Here is a 19,495-nt window from a genome sequence, read left to right on the forward strand (position 1 = left end):
TGTAGTGACTGCGTATTATGCAAGGTGAATTTCAAGGTTCTGTGACCTAAGAACTTGCAGCATATGAGCTGTATCATAAAAGAAGGGAAGTGGATGAAGCACTTGATTAATATGATTACTGTAATACTTGAGATGGATCTTAGCTTTAGAGGCACTAAATGTAAGACCTAGGATAAAACACCTAAATCCATGCAACACAATGAACAAAGAAGATAAATTTCATAATAGCATTGTAATGAGAACTACATTTTGAAAATACCCTTACATATTGGCATATGATCTTCCTGGGCAGGTGTGTGGGTAAGATAGAAACAGACTTCAAGCATATACTGGTAGTTCTGACCTGTTCAAATTTTAGCATTTACCAAGGTCATCAAGTTCTTGGAGGCTGAAAAGGAGATAAATTCCCTTAGTAGTTCCATGAGTGCTACATTTAACAAAGAGTTTCCTTGGCGTTGCTTAAGGAAATTGGTTTTAGAGCTAGAAATCCCAAATTCTTGGTGCTAGTTACAGGTTTCAGTGAAGCTACAGCAGGGATAAATGCAGCAGAATAAGCCAGGCAAAACATTCTGTCAACTTTCTGGTGTCCATATACTGTAAACCAATGCTGTTATTGCTTTTAGCCTTGTTCTCTTTTTCCTTTACCTAGGCTAGTATCTGTCCTCTTTATCCGTCATAGATCTTAAGGAAACCTTAATACCACCTTGACTTCCAGCTCTGGAGCCTGTATTTTGCTCCAGTGGAGATAATAGTTTGACTCCCTGAAGATACGAGTGCTGGAGCCGTAGGCTATTAATCCGCGTGCAGTGAAGATAAGCTAACCAGGTTTTTGTCAATGGTTAAATGACTTGACTTTGACTTCTGGTTCCCATATAAGTGATTTGTCCTTGTCTTCATGTTTAATTTTCTTTTAACTGCTCAGTTCAAAGTAGCCTTAGCTGAACTAGCTAACCACTTTTTACAGGAAAGGCTTAGCATGCTGTGGGACAGATTTTCAGGCAGACTGAAGTTCTTTTACACTATTATGTGTTTATTTACACTATTAAGTGAAATCTTAAATTTTCATTGAGTTTGAATCCCTTTTTACAATACTAAAGATGTCTAAAGGAGGGTAGTGTATTTGATTACTAGGTATACTTAATTGCTATAGAAAAAATGCTGTACATAATTACGTTATGAAAGATGTCTTAAGACACAAATTTCTTGCTTCTCATTTGTTCACATTTCTTATACTCTTTCTCAACTCCATATTGCTTCTACCACTGCAACACCGTAAATCAAGGCCTAAATCCAACGATATGTAGAAATGGTAGAGCACAAATGCATCCTGGATAGATCATTCTTGCATCTGACAGCTAACAAAGTCGAGAGAATAAACACCATAATAAGTCCCTGTGCCCTCTCTCTGGCTTAGATTATCTGGAGGCCATCTGAATAAACTCTCAGCTGAAACAGGAAGCCCTGGGACTAGATCTTTCACCTTCCTTTGATTGTCATATTGCAATTGTTTTCATTTTTCAGTGACGTCAGCACACTTGTTCATTGATGTTCCATTTTGGCCTTGACTGTGCCAGATCCACCCAGAGAAATCAGAAGCCAAAAACACAACAGGCCTAAATTAAGAGGGCTTTCCTTAAGGCATCCTTATATATAAGATCCTGAGGAAAGATACAGACAATGATGAAGTTTTGTATAACCATTGTTAAGAAAGGGTGCTTCAAGTTCCTCTCCTCTCCTCTCCTCTCCTCTCCTCTCCTCTCCTCTCCTCTCCTCTCCTCTCCTCTCCTCTCCTCTCCTCTCCTCTCCTCTCCTCTCCTCTCCTCTCCTCTCCTCTCCTCTCCTCTCCTCTCCTCTCCTCTCCTCTCCTCTCCTCTCCATGCATTTTAAGTGCCTGTTAATTTACGAGCCTTTGCTTCTTAGATTTTCAGTTTCTTAAAATGTCAATGAGTCAAAATGCAATTTTAAATACCGGCTGTCTACTTCAAACTGAGTGAAGTTGCTGGTAATGCTATGGAAATCAGGACTGAGAGCAGAGGTCAGATCCATGTGTTTGGAGTGTGTATTGCTGCTGCGAAGACACTGATCAGTCATACCGCACTAGCTGAAATGTCCTGTGGCCCGAATGCTTCATGTCTTGGCACAGTGCATTCCTCCAGTCCTGCTGAGAGCCCACAGTGGTCCTCACAGGGTGGGAGGCCACTGGAGATGACAAAGCATTACTTATCACTGTGACTTTGTGAGAGCGTGTTGTCAGTGAGGAATTGAAAAGCACTTCTGGTTTATGGGATGTGTTACCCCGTGCATCAGCAACCAAAGAAAGGCACAACACACCAGCTAGCTCATCACAGCGATTTCCCATCTCCTCTGTTTTCGTTTGGTTCACTGCCAGCCACAAGACTAAGTGCTGCGCTATCTTGGGGAAGGTGGTTTGCTGATGTGTGGCAAAGGGGAGGGAGATCTGGGTCTTTTATGCATGTTGCTCCTATTTATGAAATCGCTGTCATCTGACCAGAAGTCATTAATCTTTAGGAGCAAGGGAGGGAGTTGGAATGAGTGTTGGCTTTTGGAAAGAGGCTGGACTTTTTTAATCTTACACGTGTCCTGTCCATTTCAGTCTTGGGACTGGTTGGCAGGGAAAGCAAACGAATGTCCATGCAGCTATTTTTCCTGCACAAAATATTTCGATTGCACAGGGTCTGTCAGCTTGGCATTCATCATGAACCTTAATGTTTAGAGGGGAAAATCTGTTCTAAAATGGTCAAAGAAAGAAAGTCACCCGCGTATTTGCATTTTAGTGCTATTAGTGGTGCTGTATTCAGAGCAGCTCTCCCATCTGAGGACTGGTTTGTAGTGTAACTGCATTTTTGTAGGTTTCCTCTGAAACAGAAACAAAACAGAAAAAGAAGCATCAAACCACAATTTTAAAAATAGGATGCTTTAAGATGCCTCCTCAAAGTCACAGGCTGTCCTTATATCGTTCAATTTTTGGAATTCTTCAGGAGTGAGAACAGACTTGGTTGTCAACAGAGTGCTGTTCACAGAAACTAGGCAGGAAAATGAAAGAAGGCTCGCTATTGTTCGGCTATGTGGTGTAGGCTGCAAGAATGCGTTGGGAATGCAGCGCCTGCATGTCAGGCAGAGAGAGAGGTCTTTGTGTGAATACACTGAAGCAGAATGTCAATCATATAAATAACTATTATCTGATACATATATTTTTTATTTATTCTGGTCATTGCAGTCATGCTTCTTCAATCGGAATCCACAAGGGTAGTTATCGATTTGCTGGAACTTAATGGTGTCTAATCGAAGCTGTCCAGATCTCGCATGCAGGGGAGCTGACCTACCACGAAGCAGGGAGCAGCGCAGGAAGCATCGTACCTCTCCGGTGCCCTCTGCTTTGTCTTGACTATGTCAGGGTGATAACTTGTGAATAGGTAGCATCCAACCACCCTGCTCTGGTGTCACTTAAAAGCAGCATTGTTTTTCCTAAAACAGATGTTTTTGTCATTCCCCAGGGAAAAAAAAAAAAAAAAAAAAAAAAAAGCGCATAATTTGAAATATTCATAATTGGAAAAGGAAAACTTTGGCTAATAGAAAAGGAAGCTACATGCTTTATGCAAATGTAAAAAGCCCAGGCTTTATCTCACAATGGTTAACATTGTATCAGGATGCAATGATGTAAGAGCACTGTTATGAAATTCCTCAAAATCCTGAACATGTTAGAGGCAACATGCCTGACAAGGGTGCATCTGTGATTAAAATAATTTTTCTCTTTAAGCAAATTAACTCTTGAAACAGAAGCTTGCACAGTTGGGAATAACATACCTGTTATGACCTGAATTAAATTGACCTCCTCTGAAGTCTCGCTTCTCATGGTTTGGTGTTATTTTGTGATGCTTAAGGCAGATCCGCCTTTGAGGTAACACATCTGTGTTTTGCTCGCCAGCAATGGGAGGAGATCACATACTGAAAAATCTGCCCCACTGGGAGAGGTTGAGCCAGTATTTTGCTAGCTTACACCACGTGCTGTGTAGCAATCAAGAGGGATCTGTTTCAGAGGAGTCATTTAGGGCCACGAGGAGCAAATCCTGTGAGCTGCTTTGAACACCTCTACAGATCTGATGTGGCACTCAGAGGTGAGAGCTGCTGGATGAATAAGCAGGGGGTGCACAGTCCTGAGCAATACAGGGGACCCAGTCCTGCACCACTGAAGTCAGCAGGAGTTTTTCCAAAGGGCTACCTCTGATCATAGATAGCCACAATATTATTCCCCTGTACCAAGGCCCAGGTAGAACAGACTTCTTCTTGATGCAGTAAGTGACTAACCTAGGGAGCAAGGAGTAAAAGCTAACAATAAATAACTCTTAAGGCATGCGTCCTCAGGCTCACTGTTTTCTGCTCCTAGCACACTCTATTCTGTTTTATCCTGAATATTGACAAGTCAGAGAATTAGTCTGGAGGACATGGGATTTCTTCTTCCTAAGGCATTACTTTTGTAAAGCCATTAAATCGGAATCACTGGTGTTCCCACAAAGAGAAGCTGTCCTAGATGCCACCACACCACCCCTACCTTTGCCAGCAGTGTTACAGGCTGAAGCAGGAAGCTGAGCCATGTTAAAGCCAAGCAATCTTCCACCAGGTTAGCTTTAACCCTACTCAGTTTTCTGGGGCAGATGACCATCTGTGTGCATAAATAGGTGTGCCAACAAAGGAGAAGGCCGCGTGGATAGGAGGAGGCAAAGAGCAGCAGGGAACTTAGAGAAAGCAGGTTGGCTTGTGCTTCAGCTCCATCTCAAGTCAGTGCTCACCCAGAGGAATCAGTACCTGCCCCAGCACATGGTGTCTTAGACTTTTACTGATTCACATCCATCTCCTTTGTTGCACCAGGAACACCGAGATTGCCCTTTAGCCATCATCATCATACCTTCTCTGTTTTCCACAGTGTGTATCGTGCTTGAAAGGCCTTCTTGAAGAGATCTTTAAGAGTGCAGGCCATGCTTACATCAGGATTTCAGGGCGAATCCTGTTATTTCACCATCCCAAGCTGCAGTTTATTCCGTATAGCGAAACACTGACCATATCGAAACCTCAGTTTGTTTAAGTCAGTGTAGCTCTCGTCAGTTCAATAGGGCTGTGCTGATTTGTACCAGCTGAAGATTTATTTCACTACCTCAGATTTCTTCTTCATTTTTAAAGCAACTGTAGCAGTATAGCACTTACTAACAGCACATTATTATGTTAGTTTTCCATGATTCATTTCAAGAATTCAAAGTACACATAACCATTTGTACTTCTTAAATGCTTTACAGAAAATCATCTTGATTGCAGAATCAAATCCTTCTTGTCTGCAAAAATACTGTTTATTATGCCAAAGCTCTGGCAATAACAAAAATGACCAGAACACAGAAATATACAGGATGGATGAATTGCTGTGAATGGCCAATAACTGAAGAAAGCCATGTATTGTTCACAAAATCCTCAAATGTGTTATTTCAGACTAACCTATGACAAAGTTTCAGTCTTGAAGGTAAAAACCTTCTAAAAATATTTTACATCTGTTCTATTTTGGTTACAAAAATTATAATTATTTTTTTTTTTCCATTAAAACACAATTCGGAATATATTTTAATATGAAATCTTGCAAAATGTTACTGAAAAAATGTTGTTACAGTTCCCTGGGGAAGAGGGAAGGGTTGCTTCTTTGGCATTTATTTTGTGTTATAAGTGCGTAAAAAGGAAAATTTCTTCTAATAGCGATAGTTTAGTCAAAAGCTATTTGAGAGGAAATATGTTTTGACCAAGATAGCGGCCAATTCTTGATTTAGATTTTTGAGCTTTTACAAAGCAAACTGTACAAAGCAAACACTCCAGTTGGGGTTCCAAACTACAACTACCAAATATCTCTGATGACTAATGCTTCCTGGCTGTACTTCATGCTGGCTTGAAAAGAACAAGACTACTTTTTGTCTAAGCCTGCACTAATGTTATATAAAAGGTTTTGAAAAAGGTTGTGTAGGTCCATCCACAAACATCCTTCATTTGCATATGCTTGTGGTGTTTTAGCTAGTGGCTTTGGGAAGAGTTAATCTAGTGTTTAATTAAACCATTTAGCTTTATTTGAAGCATACTTTTTTTTCTAGCTGACAGCATTTTTTCTTGCACAAGGATTTGCTGCAGTCCCAGAAGAAGAATGAATAATGTTTCCTATTTTGACCACAGAGTGATCTGATCATGCATGCTGTCAGTAGACACTGCTACTGCCTGGCTTCCAGGGAGAAAAAAACATCCCTTGTCCACTGTGTCCCAGCCACAAGGAGGTCATGTGGCTGCGGGGTGTCCTGCTAGCGAGGAGAGCATGTGGTGGGATTCCTGGATCCTTTCCTTGCTGTGATACTGAATCTGTCTGTGATAGGGGACGAGTTGGGTAGCCATTAATTAAAATGAAGGTGACCATACTTCTCCAAAATATTATGAAGGTCATTTCTGTAATCTTAATCTAAACTCTTTGACCTTCAGATGAACTCTTGGATAACCACAAAGGAAAAACAGCAGCCCAAAGTAGAGACTAAGTGCATGTCTGATTTTCTGTAGGAATCTGGGCCTCCCAAGTCATAGATTCAGAAGCATCTCACAAACTCATCAAGAAATAAAGGCTGAGGAAGATCTACATGAAAATCATCTTTTGGCTCAGAAGAAAATATTCTGTTTTCCCATTCCTCCTCCCTCCCATCCACCAAATAAGGACTTTTCAACTGACTGCTTAATCCCTGCTAACGCCCACCCTCGTCCCTTGTACTAGCCAGTCAACGTGTTCCTCCCTTGCTCTTCATTAAGCTCTACAGAACGCATTTCCAGTCAACACTGCTTTATATAATGCTCCTATTTGTGCTGCCAGCAATAATCCCAGTCCTTCCCTCGGCTGGCTTCAGTTCCTGTCACAGTGCAGCCCTCCCAGTGACTTTTCCACACTGGGGAGAGGCTAAAGCCTGAGCCTGAGGCTCCAGCAAGACCTGGAAACAGCCAGGGCTCAGGAGGAGGCTGGAAGAAGAGGGGGGCTGGAGGAAGTGGGCTGCTTCCCACCTCTAAGCTGGACAAAGGCTTGTGACTATGCTCTCTCCTCCTCCCTGCCACAGCACCCTCCCGTGGATACTCTCAGATGCATAATTACTCCCCATTGCCCTATGGGGAGTTGCACTGAATATTTGGATTATGAAGAAAAGTTTCACTTTATACAAAACTCACTGGCCAGAAGAGCTCAACTTCCAGTTGGGCACCTTACAATGGCCGCATTTTCAGATGTGTTCAGCACTCTACATTTATTTGCCAACTACTCTCTTGAAAAGTTTGGCTATAGTAGCCAGCAAGACAGAACTTTATGAAAGGAACAAATTACTGTAGGCAGAACTTGTTAAAAAAAATCAATGTCATGACTAAAAGTCCAAGTCCTACATGCACTTCAAAATCCTGTTAAAAGTCACTGATGCTTAATGAAACATTTTTAAACGCCCATATCTATTTCATGTAGCTGTTTTACTTTATTTTAGTCTGTCCCTTTTTTGCTATTTTTATATTAAAACATCTGCATTTTAAGAGGTCATCTGTGATACTTGCACTGTTCTCATCTAGCAGTTTTGCGGTTATCTTCATTCTTGTATTTTGGATAACTGAAAGTTTCTGCAGTCTCCCTTCTTTATTCTCGCTCAGTTTTCATTCTCTCCTTGGTCTGGACTTTTGTTTAGACAGACTATTCTCAAAGCAGAAATTTAACAGAGTCGTATTAGCCTAACACACATTGAATTTCTACTTCCTCAGTCTGTATTGCTTGGCTGAATGCGTGGCAGCAGTAGGGCTGCACCGAGACGTACCAGGAGGAAGACTCCTACAGACAGTTGTGGCCACTGGGAATTGTGGCAGTGATTCATTTTCACAAGCCCTGACAGCACTGCCTCTCAACCACAGATCCTCTAGGTCAGGGAAACCTTCAGCCAGACGTCTTGGAACTGTCTTAATCCTTTTGCACCCCAGAACATGACAAGGATGCTAAAGCGGGGGGTTATGCTTAGTCTTGGATACAGCTGTGTAGCGGGTAGACACATTTCTTAACACAAAGAGGTTGCAATAAAATGACTGCTCTGTTCTCAAATGTTGCTGGCAAATTGTTGTGAACATGGGAAAGAAACAAGAGTGTTGAGAGCTCTGTGTATCATTGAAATATTTAAATATTATGTACAGTGACGCCTGTAATTCAACATTTGCTGTGGTAAACACAGCAGAAATGACTGTAGCATAATGTTATTCCATATTCTAAGCCAGATTCTTGAGGTTTGTTTTATTTATATCACATGTGGCAGGGAGAAATAATTCTAGGAAGGCTCATACGGTATATTTTCTTTTCATGTTGCCAAAATATCTTAGAGAAATCAATGGCTGGGGACTTTTCTGTGTGGCTAAAGATTTATTTTTAACCTCTTGGTGTGCAAAAATCAGGAACAATTATTAATCTGTCCTGAAACTGCAGATACAACCTGCTAGCAACAGATGGTGTGAATGAAAAGCCAGAAGTGGCCATTTTTAATATTCAATAGATTAAAAAATCTAGTTCTTTAATCTTATCTAACCTCTCGTGACCGAGGGTCTAAGGTATTGACTTAAAGACAATATCAATAGCCTTGATTTGAACCTGAATCAACCACAGAAGTGGATCTTCTGAGATACTTCGTACCTCTAAACGATGCTGCATGTTCCTCGTCTCTGTTGACCTTGATGAGAGATGAGCATTAGCATTTGCTGCTGAGCAACTTAAAAAACCAAGCCCAGTTGGAGCAGCTTCTGCTGCAAGTAGTGTGTGGCTGCACTTTGGGGGTTCTTGCGTAGGTCTGAACTTGTAGGGTAGTTAAGAACCAACTCCTGTCAATGCCTAGGGAAGAAAAAGTATTACATTACCAGATATTATCTCAATCGTGCTGTATTTATATATCTCAACTACAAAATCAGGAAGTATTGCCAGCCGTCGTTTGGATGAAGCTGGCATAAACACACAAGCACACATGCACACACACAGAGAACAAAACAAAAATCCCAGGCTGCAAGCCTGCTGTATCTTTCAGTTAGTTACGGACCATGGAAATCTGACTCTTGCAACCTTGCGTCGTGTTTGGTGTCTCGTTCAGGTAACACATGGATGGCTGGGTGCAAGTTTAACGTGCTAGCCTTTCCACAAAATAATCCCCATTACCAAGTGGGGTGATGCTGTGCTAGTGAGGCTATTTTTTGCCTTTTGTGCCATTGCTGGTGTGGGCAGACTGTCGGCAGCACAGAATGTCACAACTTCCAAACCATAGCCCAAACTTACCTGAAGTATGGGGAAAGCTGTGTCTGAATTTCAAGTTTGGGATCACTTGTTATTTTCAGTAACATCTCTCCACCCTAGGTTTAGTTGTGAGAAACAAGGCCGGGGGGCTCAAAACCACCCCAGCAGCTGGTATGTAAAGGCAGTGCTATCAACGTGGTGCAGGTGAGAAAATGCCTGGAGTTTCTGCATCCGTAATTTCCCAGGTCAAGTATCCTGTCACTGTGTACTCACCAAGCAAATGCAGCAGATGTGGGCAGATGACAAACTTTACGTGCACGAGCCTGGAAAAGACAAAACCTCTCTCTGCAAACCAAGGTCTGCAATTTAGGAAGCCATTACTTTCTCTATTTTTAATGCCTTTATTGATATAGGTCTGCACAGACCCCAGCTCCTGGCAGGTCAGCAGCTCCTCACCCACAAACCCCAGCCGTCCCCAGGCCTCCCCCCTGCAGTTGTTCTGCTCTGCTCTGGTGTGGCCCCTCTGCCCCTCTCCACCCACATATAGACAGGCAGAAACCACTGACCACGGTCAGGCAGTCCCCTGACAATACAGCATGTGGGAAAGCTCTTCCAGGGTGACCGGCAGCCTCGGAAGGGCTCGGGCCGGAGAGTAAAGGCCGATGCACCATGGGAGAGCACTGAAAGGACATTGAGTTTTCTGAAGAAGGGAAAACGAGCCTCTCCCCTGTGGGTTTTTCTCTGGAGGCCACAAGAGTGAGATTTCTGAATTGGAGGAAGGAGTGGAAGAAAAAGACAAACCATGAAAAAAAAAAAAAAAAAAAAAAAAAAAAAAAAAACAGCCAGCTGCACAGATGTAACTTTAATTTAGCACATGGTTACAGTGATGCTAGGTAGTGCTCTGGAATGAAAATGCTGGGAGATGCAGGAAAAGATGCGCCTCAGTATCAAACAGTCTTGGACAGGAAAATTCAGTGTGTCCAACACAGTGAGACAAACACCTGATGGATGAAGGCAAAGTCAAACAGTCACTGAAGTCTTATGGCAGCCTGAGCCATTGCTGAGAGTCCCAACGTGCTCTGCCCCGGGGAGCCCGTTCCTGCTGCTCTCTCAGACAGTTCCACAGAGAGGCTGGTGGGGCACGGATCCCACAATGAAAACTAATTGCTTTGTTGCTGGTATCATTTTCAGGGAGAGCACTGGTCTGCTCTCACCACCCAGTAATTAACACGAGAATGAGCAACCGGCCATGTGGAGGGACTTTGTGGGGAAGCAGGGAGGAGTGACAGGACTGTGCATTTTGTTGGCATTGTGGATTCCTGCTGGAATGAAGTAGCTGTGTAACCATGGCCTGAGAGGTTTCATCTAAAGGTCTGAGTAGAAATCAGCAAAGCATTCTTCGTTTCTACTTCCAGAGGGGAGATGGAGTCTTGCACCTAGAACCTATTTACTGGTCTGAAAATGGGGTTTTAAAGATACTATTTGGGTTTGTAACCTTTATGGTTGTTGTTTCTCTAGTGGCTCCATTTATGAAAGAGCAATATTAAAATGTCTGCCTGTGAAAGCAACTTTCTACCAGGCTCTGAGATGAGTTCCTAAATGTTCTGTGCTGTAGTCTACCCTAGTAATTCTTGATACGCAGTGTATATCTTACCATGCAGGAAATGCAGAGTTGAAGGACATTGAACACTAAGAATTCTTCCACTGTGTCATGATTACGGAAACATCTGTTCTCAATAGCCCTCTGATGATCATCTGTAAAAACTCAGTGTCTAATTGTTCCCAATATTTTCCATTTTTAACTCTGACTCTGAACAGTTCAAACTTCAGATGTGTTTCTCTTACCAACCACTTGCCTTACATAGACCTGAAATCTATGTACAGCCCTTGCCTTCATACAAATGCTTCACAAATTCTCACATTGTTTTGCTGTGACATTCAGCTTTGAATGGTTAGACTCTTTATCTGAACTTGGAGTTTTGGAGTGTTTCATATTTCACGGTCTGACGTTTATGCTTCGTGTTTGTCTCTGGTTTTTGACCTGTAGTGAGAAGACCAGACTATTAAATGCAAGTGGTGTTGAATGCAGAACACATTCATCTCTCATGAAAGTGTTTTTTTTTTGAAGTTGCAGAACAAAGTCAGAAAAAAACACTTATCATAATGCACACGCAATGACTACTACAGAATTTCTTATTGTTAGGACATATGTTTTCTCACTGAATGAAGTCTCAATACCAGGACGCGTATCTCTGAATGTTTCCACTAAACCTGGGCTATGTTAATGTGAAGATATTTTGCCTTCATGCAGAAGAGTTTCAGCACTTCTGTGAATGATACAGTCTCTGAAGTACAACCAGCTCTTGTAATCACAACAAGGCAATTCAGAATAAAATTAAAAAAAAAAAGGGTCAAGGAGTAGATGTGAGAGTGCTCAGAATTATAGAAGTGGAACTAGGATTCTCTCTCTTTTTTTTTACTCTGTGTGTATATTATAATTCTCATTCATATTTATGTCATATTTTACAAGTGGCAGAAAACTGCTGTTAAGCTTCATAATATCACTGCAAATATCCAAGATTTCTGCTCCGTTTGGTAGACCTCCTTGGCTCACTTACAAACTTCTCATTTTGTCTATTCTCAGAAAACAGAGCTTCCTCTTCAATATAAGCATTTGAAAAGAGAGAAGTCCTGAACTTGAATAATCCCTTAGGGCTCAAGGGGGTCATCTCCAGTGCTATCTACAGGGGAAACAAGAATGTCTCAGGGGTCCAGGTGCTGCCCTTTGCCATGCATAATTTTACTGCATTTGCTGCGCATAAGCAGCCAGTGCCAGTAAATATCGCTCACCCTAACATGGCATGGGACCCAAGACTGGAAAAGACCTTGCCCCATCCTCAGCACATGCAGTTCTGGGATGAGCTTAGTAGAGATGGAAAGCGCTTGAAGCAATCGGTAGTGACTTAGGAGTACCATGGGAGGAAGTCAGCCTACCACAAGCAATTTGTCTGCTGTCTAGATGTACTAATGAGACACTATAAAGGCAGAGGGGAAAAAAAAAGAGAGAATTGGAAATTATATCTTCAGATTTTCAGCATTTATTTTAAATCATGTTTCAGTCCACTATTTGATATTCAGTTTTGTTCTTTGTTTCCTGATAATTAAAAGAAAAAAAAGTCATTACTCTTTTGGTCTATATATTGAATCATGCAAGGCATGGTTTATACAGTAGAGCCCTGCTCCATTTTCAGGTAAAAGAAGACAAAGTTCAGTATTTTGCAGGTCTAAATGCTAAGTGCTTCAAGTTTCTGACACCAGGTAAACTGAAGAAAACTCAGAAAACTCTTCAATAACTTAACTTCTTTTCTTTTTGAATGAATGAATGCCTGGTGCTGGAAAGGTGCTAGAAGGTATCTATAGCCATTGACAAGAAAGGCATTTGAGGACACTTAGCGTAATCCAGGCAATAGTCAGCGTCTTCCAAAATTCAGTGTCTCGGCAGGCAGGAGCAGAGATGTAGATACTTTAACATTTAAAAAAAAAAAAAGGTGAAGGGTTCATCCTACTTCTAGGTAGCATTTTAAAGCTAGCATGGTTAAGGCATGCCCAGTGCTGTTGCCAGCAGCTTGCAAACTGTTTACTTTTGACTTTTTCTGTCTGAAGGACCAGATCAGTGTTGTGGGTGCCATTTAGCATGAGTGTAGAGCAAGCTTCAAGCTTGTGCCTCAAGTGGTTTCACCACCAGACCATTCGTATTTTAAACAACCTCTCCCATACTTCAGCTCATGTAAATTGCTCTGCAGTCCCTGATATCAGTTGATGATCTGTTCTTCCATGTGTAAATCTGATATCTGAACTGTTTGGAACATAATCACACGGAATTAAGCCATTTGAGGCAATGAGTGTAGTCAAAGCCCATGAAATAAAATCAGAAGCATATATAAAATGAAAGTATTTATGATATGAGTATACAATATATATATATATTAAATGTTACAAAATTTTAGCAGCCCCTTGGCCAGCATTTCAAAACTGGTGATGAGATGAGACAGGTGAGAAATAAGATTTTTACAAGTCAGAGATATTTTTCTGTTTGTGGTTCATTGTATTTGAAAAAAAAATCTGTGATTCATCTCCCCCAAAAGATGTAGATGTATGTATGCATGTACATACATCACAGTGGTATGTCTGTGTATGAAATATATATCTATATATGTAATATATAGAAAAGTTATAGAGAAAACCTTACCGAAGAAAAAAACTATTTGTATGACTGATGAGTCTAGCACTAAATTCCATAATGGCTTGGGGAATTCAGATAGAGTAAATCATAAATAGCAATCAATCTGTTTTTGTTGGAACTTTAAAACAACTTTGTTATTTTCTCTACTATGTTGCTTTGAAAATTATAGTATGTTTTCACTGGTCTGCCTTCAACAGGGTTTAGTTTCCATTTATGTGATGCAATTTACACTCCATTAATTTGAACTTTTCCGGTAGAATAAAAAGACACCCAGAAAAACAGAGTGTGATATTCTGGCATTTTATTCTGCCTGTAGTGAAGTACAGGCATCTGTGATGCAATTTACACTCCATTAATTTGAACTTTTCCGGTAGAATAAAAAGACACCCAGAAAAACAGAGTGTGATATTCTGGCATTTTATTCTGCCTGTAGTGAAGTACAGGCATCATTTCAATTCCAAGGACTGAGCTTGTAGAAATAGAATGTGTAGAGATAGAACTAAAGATAATATTAAACCTGCATTTATAAAACAAATTTTCTGCACATATAACCCCACATTTGCATGTGTAATATAAGTTGATTCTTGCTTATGTAATATTTTGCCAGTGTAAGCATGCAAGATATAGGCCAATTGTTAAAGTGATGCATACATATAACTTGCAAATTCCATTTGATCTATTGTCTACAAACGTGTGAATCTGAACAAATGGCAGCACACAACTTCATATCATGAGATGGAGAAGCAAACTACAATAATAAAATATCTCTTTCTTCATCATTCTTAAATTCCCAGAAGTCTGAGGCAGTTTTGGACCTTGCTATAAAAACAAAGCATTTTAATGGGTATTCATATATTTGCAATGACGTTCCTATTCCCCTTGTCAGGAAGATGTTGACCCATTCTTTTTTGTATATTGTTAGTACGCTGAAGTTGTATAGACTTACAGCATTTTTAGAGACACTATAGACTAAGCATGCCCTAACAGTAGAATAAAAAGTGGTTTGTTTGTATTTTGCAGTTTATGAGAAAATTTTCACATGCAACATCTGGCCCGTCGCAGATCTGAGTGCAGCCATGGTACTGCTGTGAACGCTACTGGTGCTGAGGTCAGTAAATGTACACTGTTGCCTAGAAAAGAGAGTCGTTTCTTGCTGCTGCATAATATGCAGGAAATACACTTGGCAACTGGGAGAATTAAGTTGGTTCTGCTGTAGTAAAGGGTTGGTGGAGACTCAAATTTCCCATTAGATAGAAAAGCATCGTACTGTAGTTGAGATACTTCATTTTGAATGACTAGTGAAATAATATGGTGGCTGGGCAGTAAGTCCTATCACACAGGCACTCATCTGGAAAAATCCACTGTATTCTTACTAGGAGACCCTCTGCCATTAAGCTGCTATCTGACCCTGTATGTGGAGTGACAATAATGGTACTTAATGTCCTTTGCGGGCTGCTTGTTTATTTATTACAGCCATGTACATTACCATAATGTATTAACAAGCCTATTTCCAACTGACAAAAAAATTACTTTTTTAGTTTTTATCAGTGAAATATGGTCAGTCATCCAACAATTTGCTTCTTTGGCATACCCTCCACTTGCTATAATGAGGAATAAACCAAGAGTATATCTCAAGAAATATATGGTTAGAAACAATGCTTTTATGTTTTCCATATTTTGTTATTTTTGCCTCAAATCATAGTTCAGTTCAGTGTGATCTGACATGGCTGAAATACTGAACCCCCACTCCTCCAAAGCAGTGTTTATTATAGAAACCCGCAAACTTAACCTAACCTAGAGCAGCTTTTCCAACAGTGATATAATTACAGTAGTTATTGTTGCAATAAACCAGATGTTCCTGAACTGGAATGAAAGCACTTCCCCCTGCCCCCTGCATTACATTTGTTACATTGCCTCTTTTCAAGTTTCACATCAGCTGTTCAGAAAGCTTTTCCTTGGTTGAGTGTCATTTACAGATTCTTGCTGCATGAGTCTTTTAGCTTAAAAGAATGAAACACTAGCAAATTTTGAATTTTCATTGCTTTCCTTAAGACCTCAAACATGACAGTTATCAATGTCACTAATTCTTGCCCAGGGTCAAAGACATTTTTTGTCCTTTAGGATACTTTTACTTGGCTAAAAAAACACTTTGAAAAAACTACATAGCTTTCAGATTGAATGAGTACATTGTTCTCTACAAAAAAGAAATGTTCCCCTCCTCCAAATCAATGAAGTTCAGGCAGACTTCAGTGAAGACATAATTTTACCCCACCATTTTGAGTAACTTGCTTGTTAGGCGATAGGGGTAGCTTTGTAGAACAGCATCTTTTTAACTGCTGTATCAGCTGTGGTTACAACTGTGAACCATGAACAACCATTCAAGGCAAATAAAGAGCCCATATTTAAAATCCCATCAGAAGATCATAGTTAATCCTATACTAGACCATGAATTATCTATCATTATTTAAATGTTACACTTTCTGTATTTGTAACAGTGCATTAGTCAACATATTTTTAATATTTTCCAGCCTAATCAAGTCCTAACTGCAAAGAATATTTAGCCAAGAAAGAAGTGGACTATGTTTAAATTACTAGGACCTTAGATACGAAAGTTGTTGTATATATGTGCAAGAAAACCTAAGAGCAATGAATATGAGAAGTCAAGGAGAACAGTTAGGAGATTACTTTATTATACTTACTGTGCCATATAATAATACAATAAAGAAACATAAACCAGTCTTCAGGTTTTGATAAGTTACAGATAAGTTCTCATGAAAATACAGGAACGGTAAGAATGAAGTATCTTATCGACTATCTGAACGTGCCGTGGCAATCCTGGAAGAAACCTTTGTAATGTTCAGTTATACATGCTACTCATTTTTCTGTTCATTAGTGGTAACCTATTAGTCAACCCATCCCTGTGGTAACTGTACTGCAACGAGGGAGACAAACCAGGGATGAATTCACCCATGAAGTGGTCTGCTAAATTTTCACTTAGTAAAATGTAAATGTTTCTTATAGAAGGAATTTACATGACTCTGAAACACGGTCCAATTTTTCACTGATGTGGTAGGGGATGCAGACATTGTTGGCCTGATTTTATAAAAATCTTTGAAAACGGTCCATAAAATATCTGAGGAAACCCAAGAGGCACCCACACGTTTGGAAGCAGATTATAAGACAGTTCTGCTGCACAGCCACAGTCATCTCCCTGTGTTCAAAAGAAACTGTATCAATTTCACATTTTTTGCCTTCCTAATGAGAATGTGTCAGAGCTGAAATAAATAAATAAGTAGGACCCCTGTCCAGGGAGCCTTGATGTCCTTCCCATTGTGGAGACCGGGAGGCCCCTGTGCTTCCTCCCTTGGCCGTGACATGCCCAGTGAATATTTCCACCACCCACACTTCATTCATTCTTAACTCTCCTCACCCACTCATCATTACAGCTGTGCAAAGCATCCATTACAAACCCTGAAGCCATGTGAAATCTACCTTCTTAACTTTGTTATGTGCTTCACACAGCTGGGATTGGTTGGGCTTTGGGTAAATTACCTTTTGAGACGATCTACCACGTTTTCATGCAAATTTGGGCCCAGGTTAAGATGGATGATTTATGAGTTGCATATTTTGAAAATCACTGAGAGAGTTTCATATCACTGCATCATGCTTCACTGTGTAGATCTCTGTCATATTCATGGTAATCAAAAAAGATATGTATATAGGACACTGCGAAAGGGAATAATGTCCCAGATGTGCTCTGTGCATTGCAAACAGTTCCTGGCCTGAAAGACCTGAGAAAAAATGAGTTCTTTTTAACTCTTTAACACTTTATTGATTCAAAGTGTAACTAACTCATAAATTTTTATTACATTCCTTTGTTTAGCACATACACATGTCAACAGGGTTTCAATTAGATACGAACTTGTGCAAATAGTTGCCGTAACTATGCTCTCAGACAGGAAGTAGAAGGAAACACAAACTATGAAATTCAGATTTGGAGCTAGATTTTCTATTGTCAAAATGAGAGATTTATTTGGTTGGTGATAAAGGTCTGAATTTGAAAAATATACAAAAAATTAAAAAAGAAAAAAAAAAAGAAGCAATTCAAAGGACAGGATTCAATGTAAGAGGCTCTGTGACTTCTTAGAGAGTATTAAAAAAACTAACAGTGAATTTCACGTTTTATTTTTTAAGGGAAGCCCAGACTATTTAAGGCAAGAACACCAAACAAATCACTTAACATCTCAGTTTGTAACAAAAGAACTTCCTTCATTTTGGCCTGTGACATGACAACATTTTATCCGTAAAACAATCTTTTCTCTTTTTTTTGCAGTGAATGAATCCATGCAGAAGATCATGAACACATTGCCAAATAGTATTTGCGAAACACCGCTTCCTGCTGATACCCAAATATTAATGTAAGTGAAATCCAAATGAACTGCTTTAGTGTGTGGTAAATGTTGCATTGTCAAGAGGTGATTTCAGTTATTTTTTTTTTTAAATCCTTGAATGTGGACATTTATCAAAGTGCCTTCAAGATAAGTGAAGAAAAGGCTTGAGGCAATTTGTGTAAATCCTGAAAATGGCTTGAGCTGGAATTACCCTGGACTTAAGGTCATAGTGAGAGAAGTATCGAGACATGGGATGCAGCTGAGCAAATGTAGATATGTACTGTGTACGCAGTTATAACTGAATGACTCACCATAGCATGAGGCACTATCAGGTCTCAATTCACATTATCCTTGATATTTAAGATCGGTAAGATGAACCACAGCCTATAGTTGCCTCTTTCTTCCCATCAGCTACAAGGCGGATGGGAGCAAACAGCTGATGAGTAGCTCTCTACCTCCAAGTTAGGTGAGGTGAGTGCCACTCTCAGTGTCTGCTGAACAGGGTTGAGTGCCCTCCCCACTGCAAAATTTGGTAGAGGAGGAAGGAAGTCAGAACACTCAGTGTTTCAGAGGTCAGCGCTCTAGCCTGTGCCACTGCACACAGAATTCTTCCCTTGGTCAAGAATCATTAAATAAAAACAGTATGTAAAAGATCGGCAAGGAAACATTAACAGTAAGTGACAAGTGGTATTCTGTGAAGAAATGAGCTGCAAGAGTAAAATAGAAGCAGGCTAGTACTGCAACATCAGAACCCCAAAGTGTACTTACAACAGTCTTTAATCACCACCTTCACCATGTCCATTTGTTACTTGTACTTGTTGAAACATTACATTCGCCTCTTACTTAGGTCCTGGTTTTGTTGAAGTGCTGAGCATCCTCATCTCACATCAACATCAACACATTGTAGACTTATACCCAGGGAGAGATAAAATATGGCATGTAATGTTTCATATCACATATGTGTGGATAGCTGTGAATCAAGGAAACAATTGCTTTTAAATAAATGATGTGAGAATAGAAAAGTGATAACATAATGCATGATTTGAGAGCAAAAGCCCAGCTCCTTTGAATTCATTTCAATAGCAGTAAAGAGTGATGCCACTAGCAGTGCTGTTCTGAGGAGTCCATTGGCATTTCCACTGTATATTATTGATTGCTGGGGTTGGTATCTGTCATTGCAAGTCATGGTGAGCTGCAATTTAATGTGAAGGAAAAAAAAAAAAAGAATGTTTAAATAGCTGAAATGATGAAAATCCTCTCTCTTCCTCTCTCTGCATCACAAACAAATAAAATACAATTCTGAAATTGTATGAAATTTTTGCCAAACCTCATATCATAAACACCTTCCTTTTAAAGGAATGGGTAGTAAACAAGAAGATGAACAAGATAAGCTAGCTTAATATTTAAAAGATTTGCTCAACACAAATCCTTTGCTTTTCACAGGGGCTTTTGTTACAAAATGAGAAATACATTACAAGCCTCATTTAACCATAACATCAGGAAAAAAAAAACAACCTACTGGCATACATTTGTTATGAATGCTCAAGTAAA

The 19,495-nt window shown here is 40.0% G+C and overlaps 1 protein-coding gene across 1 annotated transcript in view; it reads right to left on the reverse strand.

Annotated features, from left to right (window-relative positions):
* Positions 1-16,716: 16,716 nt before the first annotated feature.
* Positions 16,717-19,495, reverse strand: part of LTO1 (LTO1 maturation factor of ABCE1) — an 84,550-nt gene continuing 81,771 nt past the window's right edge. Inside the window, exon 6 of the mRNA XM_032189251.1 lies at positions 16,717-19,136. The gene's annotated coding sequence lies outside the window, so the exon portion shown is untranslated. The remainder of the gene's footprint in view (positions 19,137-19,495) is intronic.

This window comes from Aythya fuligula, chromosome 5 (assembly GCF_009819795.1).
Source record: "Aythya fuligula isolate bAytFul2 chromosome 5, bAytFul2.pri, whole genome shotgun sequence".
In the NCBI taxonomy this organism is placed as follows: domain Eukaryota; kingdom Metazoa; phylum Chordata; class Aves; order Anseriformes; family Anatidae; genus Aythya; species Aythya fuligula.